Genomic DNA, 10000 nt, shown 5'->3' on the forward strand with positions numbered 1-10000 from the left:
GCTCTTTCGTTCGGCGGTCACGCGTTTCCGCATGACCGCTGCTGATCCAACAGCCTACTCGAGACGAAAGACAAGAGCTTGGCGCGCGCGTACTCGCGCAGCTCTCCAAAGCCACTCGGCCAGTGCCAGGGACGGCTCTCTGCGCCGGAGCCACAACAAGTCTACTTGAGGCGGAAGACGAAGCCAGCAAGGGCCTGGCCGCAAGTGCGTTCGAATACGGGATTACAGTCCCTCGTCTGTCCGTACTTCCTCTTTCGACGTGCGGCGCCTTCCCAAAGCGCACAAGTCCGCAAACCGCAGAACGCTTCCGACGTAGCAAAGCCGCGTTTCCTTCGGTACTTCGCAGCAACGCCGCCTTTCCCTCGGCGGCGGGCAAATAGCCTGCAGACGTCGTCGCATTGAACCGCGAACTCGACACCTCGCGCGTCACGAGCGGGAGCCGACCGGCAGCCTCCGGCCCTTTCGGGCGCGGTGGAATTTGCCGCGGAGGACGGGAGAGTGCTTTAGGCCACGGTTCCTTCCGTACTTGGCAGCCGCACCCTCAATACCGCCGGTTCCATGACCGACCGAGCGCCGCACCGTTCCTTTAGTACTTGGGCAGCAACAAAGTCGGGTCGTTACTCCACACTCGCCGCAGGAAGCGACCGGCAGCCGCCAGCCTTTTCAGACTCGGCAGCGTTTGCCGCGGAGGACGGGAGAGCGCTCGCACCACGGTTCCGTGTGTACTAAGCGGCAGCGGCATTAGCTCTCGACCGTCAGTTCCTTGACCGACCGCACGCTTCGCCGTTCCCCTCGTACTGGGCAAGAGCAGCAGGTCGGGTCGTCTTACTCCCATTCCGCGCAAGAGTGCCGAGGCGGACTTCAGAAAGCCCACCCAACAGTGTGCGTTACGCCGTTTCTACCCGCGGGCGCGGCCAAGCCAACCGTCCAAGGTTGCAGCCGGCGTCCACTGGGCGCAACAAATTTGGCACGGGGCGCCCTTCGAAATTCGGGCAATCCCCGGCATGTTCGGGTATAGCCGTCCCCGCGTCCAAGCGGGGCCAGCGGCGGAAAGCGTCGGGCGCAGCGAGCTGCTTCACCCACACGGGGTAGAAACAATGGCGCTCGTCACCCTCGAACAATCCGGTAATGATCCTTCCGCAGGTTCACCTACGGAAACCTTGTTACGACTTTTACTTCCTCTAAATGATCAAGTTTGGTCATCTTTCCAACAGACCGGCGCAACCGAAAGGCCGCGCCGGACATCGGTCCGAAGACCTCACTAAATCATTCAATCGGTAGTAGCGACGGGCGGTGTGTACAAAGGGCAGGGACGTAATCAACGCGAGCTTATGACTCGCGCTTACTGGGAATTCCTCGTTCAAGGGGAACAATTGCAAGCCCCTATCCCAATCACGAAAGAAGTTCCACGGGTTACCCAGTCTTTTCAGACAGGGATAAAGACACGCTGCTTCCTTCAGTGTAGCGCGCGTGCGGCCCCGGACATCTAAGGGCATCACAGACCTGTTATTGCTCTGTTTCGTGCGGCTAGGAGCCGCTTGTCCCTCTAAGAAGGTTGTAAGGTGCTGGGAACCCCGCACCTATTTAATAGGCTAGAGTCTCGTTCGTTATCGGAATTAACCAGACAAATCGCTCCACCAACTAAGAACGGCCATGCACCACCATCCACCGAATCAAGAAAGAGCTCTCAATCTGTCAATCCTCCCAGTGTCCGGGCCGGGTAAGTTTTCCCGTGTTGAGTCAAATTAAGCCGCAGGCTCCACTCCTGGTGGTGCCCTTCCGTCAATTCCTTTAAGTTTCAGCTTTGCAACCATACTTCCCCCGGAACCCAAACACTTTGGTTTCCCGGAAGCTGCCCGCCGAGTCATTTGAGTAACTCAGGCGGATCGCTGGTTGGCATCGTTTATGGTCAGAACTAGGGCGGTATCTGATCGCCTTCGAACCTCTGACTTTCGTTCTTGATCAAAGAAAACATTCTTGGCAAATGCTTTCGCAGTAGTTCGTCTTGCGACGGTCCAAGAATTTCACCTCTAGCGCCGCAATACGAATGCCCCCGTCTGTCCCTCTTAATCATTACCTCGTATTCCAAAAACCAACAGAACAGAAACGAGGTCTTGTTCTATTATTCCATGCAAGTTTATTCAGGCGACTCGCCTGCGTTGAGCACTCTAATTTTTTCAAAGTAAAAGCACCGGCCTTCTCGAGGCACACAATGAAGTGCACCAAGAAAGGACCGGCATGATGTTCAGTCCGAGCCGTCGCATCGGGTAGATGCACTACTCGTCTGGAACTGAGATCCAACTACGAGCTTTTTAACCGCAGCAGCTTTAGTATACGCTATTGGAGCTGGAATTACCGCGGCTGCTGGCACCAGACTTGCCCTCCAATTGATCCTCGTTAAAGGATTTAGAGTGTACTCATTTCAATTACGGGGCCTCAAAAGAGTCCCGTATTGTTATTTTTCGTCACTACCTCCCCGTGCCGGGAGTGGGTAATTTGCGCGCCTGCTGCCTTCCTTGGATGTGGTAGCCGTTTCTCAGGCTCCCTCTCCGGAATCGAACCCTGATTCTCCGTTACCCGTAACAACCATGGTAAGCAAGTAACCTACCATCGAAAGTTGATAAGGCAGACACTTGAAAGAAACGTCGCCGGCTCGTGGCCATGCGATCAGCACAAAGTTATCCAGAGTCACCACACAATACGGGCCGAAACCCGATCGATCTTGGTCTAATAAAAGCACCCGTCGCCCAAAGGGCTTCAGGCTCACTGCATGTATTAGCTCTAGAATTGCCACAGTTATCCAAGTAGGAAGAAACGATCTAAGGAACCATAACTGATTTAATGAGCCATTCGCGGTTTCGCCTTATTTCGGCATGTACTTAGACATGCATGGCTTAATCTTTGAGACAAGCATATGATTACTGGCAGGATCAACCAGGTAATCGTTCAACTGCGCGTCCCGCCTGTCAAGCAGGCCGGACGCCGTTTTTGCGATGCCGAGGCCACCTTCAGGCGCCCCAGCACGCTTCGTTCTTGCAAAGAGTAGCACTTTGCACAGTCCGAGACGACGGCGTTCGAGCTCGCTACGGCGCCCTCCCCGAAGGGCCGGGTATCGCCACGCGGCAAGAAGCACGCAACATTCTCGATAGACTGGTTGTGTCGACTCGATCACGGCTTGCGGTTTCTCTTGAGCCCGCAGCACAGGTGGACCGACCGACACTTGCAACGTAGCCGAGACGGCAAAGCCGCCAGGCGACGGGTCACGCCCGCGCCTTCGGCGCTTTCGCATTTGACTCGTCCGAGGACGATGCGGAACACAACTCGATATCGTGGAGAAAGCGTCGTCCGACAACCAGCCCCTAACGCATCAAGCAGATGAGGCTGCAGACGTCAGCTGTGGGATCCACGGGAGCGATACCGGGGACACGCTTGACGGGCACGAAGCCCGCCGCATATCAAACACCCAGGTCGCTTTTGGGGGCGACTGCTCTCTGGGACCCCCATATAATAGCAGCGATAAGTTCCCAAATCTCCATGGGGCCGTACTCGTGCCACTTTCGACGAGCGTTTGGCGAAAATCGTGCCGCCTCGCAGCGCCGCGAGCGAGATGGAAAGCTTACGTCGGCAGCGCAATGCCGAAGTCGTGAAAGCGCAGCGCGTCGACCGAATGCGCGAACGGCAATCTCTCGCCTATGGACAGCGCGGTTTCCAGAACAATCGCCTTTCTGTGCCCCTACGGGGCCGCACGCTAGCGCGGCCCTTTCGCCGTTTCCGAGCACGAGTGCGACCGGCGCGGGCGGCGTGCTCGACACCCCGGCTGACGCCGTTTCGGACTTTGTCTCTTCGCGCGCTCGCGCCAACGCCGCGGCAAAACGACGACCTCTGCGCGGTTCTTTCCCGGTTCCCGGCGTGCTATAGTGCAGCCAGCCGGACGGTGGCGACGACTCAGTCGCGGCCGTGCGGTGGCTTGTACGCCAAAGTTGCGTGACGGGCGTCGAGCTCCCGCCGCGGCCCGGCTCAGGTGGTTTCGGACTTCTGTCTCTTCCGAGCGCTCGCGTCGTCGTGGGCACGATTCTCGAGTGCGGAGCGGTGCGCGGACACCACCACGAACACGCGCAAGCCGAAAACGGCACTACGGTACAACGTCGGCCAGGGCGGTACGGCCCCCTTATATGAGCAGCGATAAGTGACCAGATCTCCACGGGGCCGTACTCGTGCGACAAGGCGGCGTACTGCGCCGAGCCGAGCGCCAATATTTGGCCTTGGCACGGCCGATTTGAGCTCTCGCGATCGCCGCGGTACCGCCGCTCACCGATTCAAGGCACGCTAGCGCGGCCCCTTCGCCATTTTTCGAGTAAGAGTGCGAAAAGCGCGCGCGGCGTGCTCGTCGCCCCGGCTGACGTAGTCTCGGACTTAGTCTCGCTCACGCCGCCCCGGCTGACGTCGTCTCGGACTTAGTCGCGCTCACACCGCCCCGGCTCACGTGGTTTCGGACTTCCGTCTCTTCCGAGCGCTCGCGTCGTCGTGGGCACGATTCTCGAGTGCGGAGCGGTGCGCGGACACCACCACGAACACGCGCAAGCCGAAAATGGCACTACGGTACAACGTCGGCCAGGGCGGTACGGCCCCCTTATATGAGCAGCGATAAGTGACCAGATCTCCACGGGGCCGTACTCGTGCGACAAGGCGGCGTACTGCGCCGAGCCGAGCGCCAATATTTGGCCTTGGCACGGCCGATTTGAGCTCTCGCGATCGCCGCGGTACCGCCGCTCACCGATTCAAGGCACGCTAGCGCGGCCCCTTCGCCATTTTTCGAGTAAGAGTGCGAAAAGCGCGCGCGGCGTGCTCGTCGCCCCGGCTGACGTAGTCTCGGACTTAGTCTCGCTCACGCCGCCCCGGCTGACGTCGTCTCGGACTTAGTCGCGCTCACACCGCCCCGGCTCACGTGGTTTCGGACTTTCGTCTCTTCCGAGCGCTCGCGTCGTCGTGGGCACGATTCTCGAGTGCGGAGCGGTGCGCGGACACCACCACGAACACGCGCAAGCCGAAAACGGCACTACGGTACAACGTCGGCCAGGGCGGTACGGCCCCTTATAAGAGCAGCGATAAGTGACCAGACCTCCACGGGGCCGTACTCGTGCGACAAGGCGGCGTACTGCGCCGAGCCGAGCGCCAATATTTGGCTTTGGCACGGCCGATTTGAGCTCTCGCGATCGCCGCGGTACCGCCGCTCACCGATTCAAGGCACGCTAGCGCGGCCCCTTCGCCATTTTTCGAGTAAGAGTGGGAAAAGCGCGCGCGGCGTGCTCGACGCCCCGGCTGACGTCGTCTCGGACTTGGTCGACGCCCCGGCTGACGTAGTCTCGGACTTAGTCTCGCTCACGCCGCCCCGGCTGACGTCGTCTCGGACTTAGTCGCGCTCACACCGCCCCGGCTCACGTGGTTTCGGACTTTCGTCTCTTCCGAGCGCTCGCGTCGTCGTGGGCACGATTCTCGAGTGCGGAGCGGTGTGCGGACACCACCACGAACACGCGCAAGCCGAAAACGGCACTACGGTACAACGTCGGCCAGGGCGGTACGGCCCCTTATAAGAGCAGCGATAAGTGACCAGACCTCCACGGGGCCGTACTCGTGCGACAAGGCGGCGTACTGCGCCGAGCCGAGCGCCAATATTTGGCTTTGGCACGGCCGATTTGAGCTCTCGCGATCGCCGCGGTACCGCCGCTCACCGATTCAAGGCACGCTAGCGCGGCCCCTTCGCCATTTTTCGAGTAAGAGTGGGAAAAGCGCGCGCGGCGTGCTCGACGCCCCGGCTGACGTCGTCTCGGACTTGGTCGACGCCCCGGCTGACGTAGTCTCGGACTTAGTCTCGCTCACGCCGCCCCGGCTGACGTCGTCTCGGACTTAGTCGCGCTCACACCGCCCCGGCTCACGTGGTTTCGGACTTGCGTCTCTTCCGAGCGCTCGCGTCGTCGTGGGCACGATTCTCGAGTGCGGAGCGGTGCGCGGACACCACCACGAACACGCGCAAGCCGAAAACGGCACTACGGTACAACGTCGGCCAGGGCGGTACGGCCCCTTATAAGAGCAGCGATAAGTGACCAGACCTCCACGGGGCCGTACTCGTGCGACAAGGCGGCGTACTGCGCCGAGCCGAGCGCCAATATTTGGCCTTGGCACGGCCGATTTGAGCTCTCGCGATCGCCGCGGTACCGCCGCTCACCGATTCAAGGCACGCTAGCGCGGCCCCTTCGCCATTTTTCGAGTAAGAGTGGGAAAAGCGACCGCGGCGTGCTCGACGCCCCGGCTGACGTCGTCTCGGACTTAGTCGACGCCCCGGCTGACGTAGTCTCGGACTTGGTCTCGCTCACGCCGCCCCGGCTGACGTAGTCTCGGACTTGGTCTCGCTCACGCCGCCCCGGCTGACGTCGTCTCGGACTTAGTCGCGCTCACACCGCCCCGGCTCACGTGGCTTCGGACTTGGTCTCTTCGAGCGCTCGCAGCCAGGTCGGGGCCGACGCCGACGTCTGCGTGGGGCTTCAACGATTCCCGGCGCGACGCAATGCAACTGCGCGCAGGATGCCAGCGACTCCGCCGTGGCCGTGCGGCGGTGTACACGCAGAAGTTTCGTGAAGGGGTATCGAGCTCCCGCCGCCCCGGCGGACGTGGTTTCGGACTTTAGCGCTCGCAGCGATCTCGCGGCGATCGCTGACGTCTGCGCGGTTTCAGGTGTGCTACGATGCAGCAGTCTGCCGCACGACAATTTACGGAAGCGAGTGCATTCCGCCCCGGCGGACGCGGCAGCGGACTTTGTGCCTGCGGGAGTGCTCTTGTTGCTGTAAAATTTGAACGGGTGCAGCTGCGCGAAGCAAGTGTACACATTTTCTCTCTCTCTCTCTCTCTCTCTGCCTCTGAGGCGACTGTAATTTTAATTTAAATGCAATTGGAGGCGGGAGCAACCTGATGAGAGTAGGCGGACTTCGGCACACCTTGTAGTTTAGAAATTGTTTTCAAGCTTTGAGGACATACACAATCGCGCCATCTGCTTTCCCCGTCTCTTTGGCACTTCATAGTGTGTGCAGCATGCTCTGCATTCCAAAGAAACGCGCCTGTTTCTCCCCCTCTCTCACGTTCTTCTTGTCTTTCTTGCTGCTCTTGTGAGAAGTTGCTATGCTCTTTACTCGCTGTAAAATAGAATGCTTGCGCGAGCCAACAACTTGCGTGTCTTTCTTTTTTTTTGTTGTTGTTGTTTTTTTCTCTCTTCCCAAGACGTTTCTGCCATTATTCACTAGCTCTCGTTCTTAGTATGCAACGGAGCGTTAGCTCGCGCCATCTACCTTTCTTTCTGTATGGCGAAGGCCGTAGGTTTTCCTAGTTCCGCACACAGATGGCGCGGATGCGTTTTCGCGCCAGTTTCGAACGACCTCGCTGTACACATGTTTCTCATTTAAAAGTTTCAAAGGGGCTTGCGAAAGGGCGTGGTCCTTTTTTCTTGCGCAAGGCTGAGCTTTCCAGCTGTGCTTAAGCTATGCTAGCATGTGTGCGTATGTGTGTGTGTGTGTGTGTGTGTGTGTGTGTGTGTGTGTGCGTGCGCGCGCGCGCGTGCGTGCGCGTGCATATGTGTGCGTGTGTGTGTATACACGCACACGGTAAAGATGATGGGGTAGCGCTATTTCTTTCTTTCTTTCTTTCTTTTTTAACAACACCTGTGCTCCACATGGCGATCTTCCTGCCCTCTATGTTTCCGGTTGGAAGGAGTGCGCAGCCTTTTCTATATTTATTTATTTTTTTTTTTTCATTCTCTTTCATTCGTACATGAGGCGCGCTACCTAATTCTAGCGGTCGAATCGACACGTTGCAATCCGTCCCGGCCTGTGCCGTATGAAAACTTTCAGTGGGCCTTGCGGTAAATAAAAGGAAATGAGGGAAATGCGCGTAGTGTATTACACTTGCGCACGGGCTTGAAACGAAGGCCTCAAAGAAAGCCGCCTTGAGCGGTCGCATTCAGACGGAAGTAAGCATTCCCCTTGCGCGTGTTTTCCGCTCGCCTGTTCCGTTTTCTACGAGGTTGCCTTCGTTGGTTTTGCCTTGCGAACAAGCTTGCGCTCGGGTCTCGTTTCTACGCGACGGCGTTTCGTTAACAGTGAAAGACTGAGGCGTCGCGAGTTGATTCGCGAGATAGAGAGCATAGAGTCTCTAGACGGGCTGGGTTTTATAAGATTGCCCACGCTGTTGCTGAGGTTACCAATGTCGCCAGGGCACCCACAAGGCAGTGGTACAATGGAGTGAAGTGAAAGACATCGCTTCTCGGCCTTTTGGCTAAGATCAAAGTGTAGTATCTGTTCTTATCAGCTTAATATCTGATACGGGTTCTATATGGACCCACGATATTAAACCTATTTTTGGAAGTTGGCGGAGTGCTTGAAGCCTGCTTCACCTCCGCCGCAGGTCGGCCCGGTATTGCACTACCTCCGGGATCGGCCCCCGCTCACTTAGGTGAGACTTCATTCAATCAAAATGAAGAACACAAGCTCGAAGCGAGCACTCACGTGACACGCACCATTCCCATACTATACGCAACGATGACGGTGTTTCTGAACGATTGTCTGCTGTAATGAGCCACTTGGGGGGGGGGGGGGGGAAGGGTGATTAGCCGTGGGTTTTGCAATCAATGTAAGTCCCACTCAAAGCCAACACTGCATTTTGGAGTTCACTATCGCTTTGATCCGTAAACGACAGCAAGCTCGCCCTGCGAAAATCCGCTGCCCTAGTGGAAGAAAGGTTCCCTATGAAACAAAAATGGAGTGCCCGATTTCCGGCAACATTTTCGCTGCAGTGGGACCGAGCGCCTCGAAAACAAACTTGTCGTATGGCCAAGTGTGGCGAAATATATTCAAGGGTTCAGAGGTGCCTCAGCTTTCCAACCTGTATGTTATGAATACCTGTTGCTACCTTTTCGTCATCATCATCCTGCTGGCTACGACCACTGCAGGGCAAAGACCTCTCCCATTATTCTCCAAGCACCCCGGTCACGTGTAAGCCCGGTCACGGTCGCCGTCTAGTGCCTGCGCCCTTCCTAATCTAATCTGCCCTCCTAAATTTCCGCCACCCCGTGCTACGCTTCCCTTCTCTTGGAATTCAGTCGGTAACCCTTAATTGATGATCTTCCCCCCACATTGCATGCCCTGCGCACGCCCATTTCTTTTTCTTGGTTTAAACTAAGGTGTCATTAGCTCGCGTTTGTTCGCTCACCCCCCGAATCTGCTCTATTCTTATCCCCCGTAGCGCTACACCCATCATTCTTCTTTCCAAAGCTCGTCGCGTCGCCCTCAGTTACCCTTCGGTAATCCTTAAGGTCCTTCGTTGCGGCACTCGCGGCATCTTTCTCATTTAAATAAGGCTATTTCGTTCAGTTTTGGGGGAAAACTCAATGAGCTAGGCGCGATTGTGTCCCCGGCGCCGCTCTCAACAAGATGGCGGCGCCCAGGCTTTTTGCCTGGTGGTTCGGCTTGACGCAGAACACGCCTGCAGGGCAGTGAAGCCGCATTGAAGGGGCAACGAGCGGCGCAGTGAAGCGCATGCTCGGGCGAAAAACGCGAACATCAGCCAAAAATACAACCAAATGGCCAAATACGAATTTCCGTTATGGGAAATTGGAGTTCAGTTGGCGCGTTGCGCTCGCCTAAGGTAAAGAACATAAATGCGAGTGCCACATCAGCCAAGTCAATGCTGAGGATCGCGTATCATTTCTTATTTATTTTTCCCCTTGCCTCCTGGCCTGCGTGGCCCTAGCGCGCATGCCCACGAAAGTAATGCAATAAGGAAAACGCGAAATCATGCGGTGACGGCTGTATCATATCCATTGTGCGTGCTTTGTTCTTTTTGGACTACAGTGGTGTGCGTTATGAGAAAGTTTCAGTGACCAGCGAACCTATATTTAGAACCACATTTACGGTTACTGCTAACAAGCTGCGGGTAGGTGTTTTTTTTTTCTTTCTTT

The 10000-nt window shown here is 57.1% G+C and overlaps 2 non-coding genes across 2 annotated transcripts; one reads left to right on the forward strand and one right to left on the reverse strand.

Moving 5' to 3' along the window:
* Positions 1–1126: 1126 nt before the first annotated feature.
* On the reverse strand, positions 1127–2941 carry LOC139053126 (small subunit ribosomal RNA). Its single transcript, XR_011510229.1, has one exon. It is a non-coding gene; the product is annotated as a small subunit ribosomal RNA (ribosomal RNA).
* A 5358-nt stretch (positions 2942–8299) lies between these two features.
* Positions 8300–8491, forward strand: LOC139053182 (U2 spliceosomal RNA). The gene has a single exon (XR_011510279.1). It is a non-coding gene; the product is annotated as a U2 spliceosomal RNA (small nuclear RNA).
* The last annotated feature ends 1509 nt before the right edge of the window (positions 8492–10000 follow it).

Source organism: Dermacentor albipictus, unplaced genomic scaffold (assembly GCF_038994185.2).
Source record: "Dermacentor albipictus isolate Rhodes 1998 colony unplaced genomic scaffold, USDA_Dalb.pri_finalv2 scaffold_75, whole genome shotgun sequence".
NCBI classification, from domain to species: Eukaryota; Metazoa; Arthropoda; class Arachnida; order Ixodida; family Ixodidae; genus Dermacentor; species Dermacentor albipictus.